Here is a 740-nt window from a genome sequence, read left to right as displayed (position 1 = left end):
TGTGCAAAATGTCAAATAAATTTTAATTTTGAATAACAGAAGATACCACTCTCATATCTGTTTGATAAACATGAAGCTACATCCAGCAGCCAGTTATTTTAGCTCAGCATAAAGGGGGCTAGCCTGGCTCTGTCCAATTGTAAAAAAAAATCACAGACCAGAAATCAATAGGGTTCAAGGCCAAGAAAAGGTTCAGCACATAGAAACCTGTGAATCTATTTGTGGGCTCATAAAGCTGTCTGCTTCTTAGAGATATTATATACACAATAATTCGTTTAAGTCTCACATTAAGCAAATTTCAAGGACTGCCTTTTTTCACCTACGTAATATTGCGAAAATCAGGAACATCCTGTCTAAAAATGATGCAGAAAAACTAGTCCATGCATTTGTTACTTCTAGGCTGGATTACTGCAATTCCTTATTATCAGGCTGCTCGAAAAAGTCTATTAAGACTCTTCAGCTGATCCAGAATGCTGCAGCACGTGTTCTGACAGGAACCAGGAAAAGAGATCACATTTCTCCTGTCTTAGCTTCTTTGCATTGGCTTCCAGTAAAATCCAGAATAGAATTTAAAATCATTCTTCTTACCTACAAAGCTCTTAATGGTCAGGCACCATCTTATCTTAAAGAGCTCATAGTACCTTACTACCCCACTAGAGCACTGCGCTCCCAGAATGCAGGGTTACTTGTGGTTCCTAGAGTCTCCAAAAGTAGAATGGGAGCCAGAGCGTTCAGCTATC

This window comes from Micropterus dolomieu, linkage group LG20 (genome assembly GCF_021292245.1).
Source record: "Micropterus dolomieu isolate WLL.071019.BEF.003 ecotype Adirondacks linkage group LG20, ASM2129224v1, whole genome shotgun sequence".
Lineage (NCBI taxonomy): Eukaryota > Metazoa > Chordata > Actinopteri > Centrarchiformes > Centrarchidae > Micropterus > Micropterus dolomieu.
The sequence above is the reverse complement of the archived record's forward strand: the minus strand, read 5'-3'. Positions refer to the sequence as shown.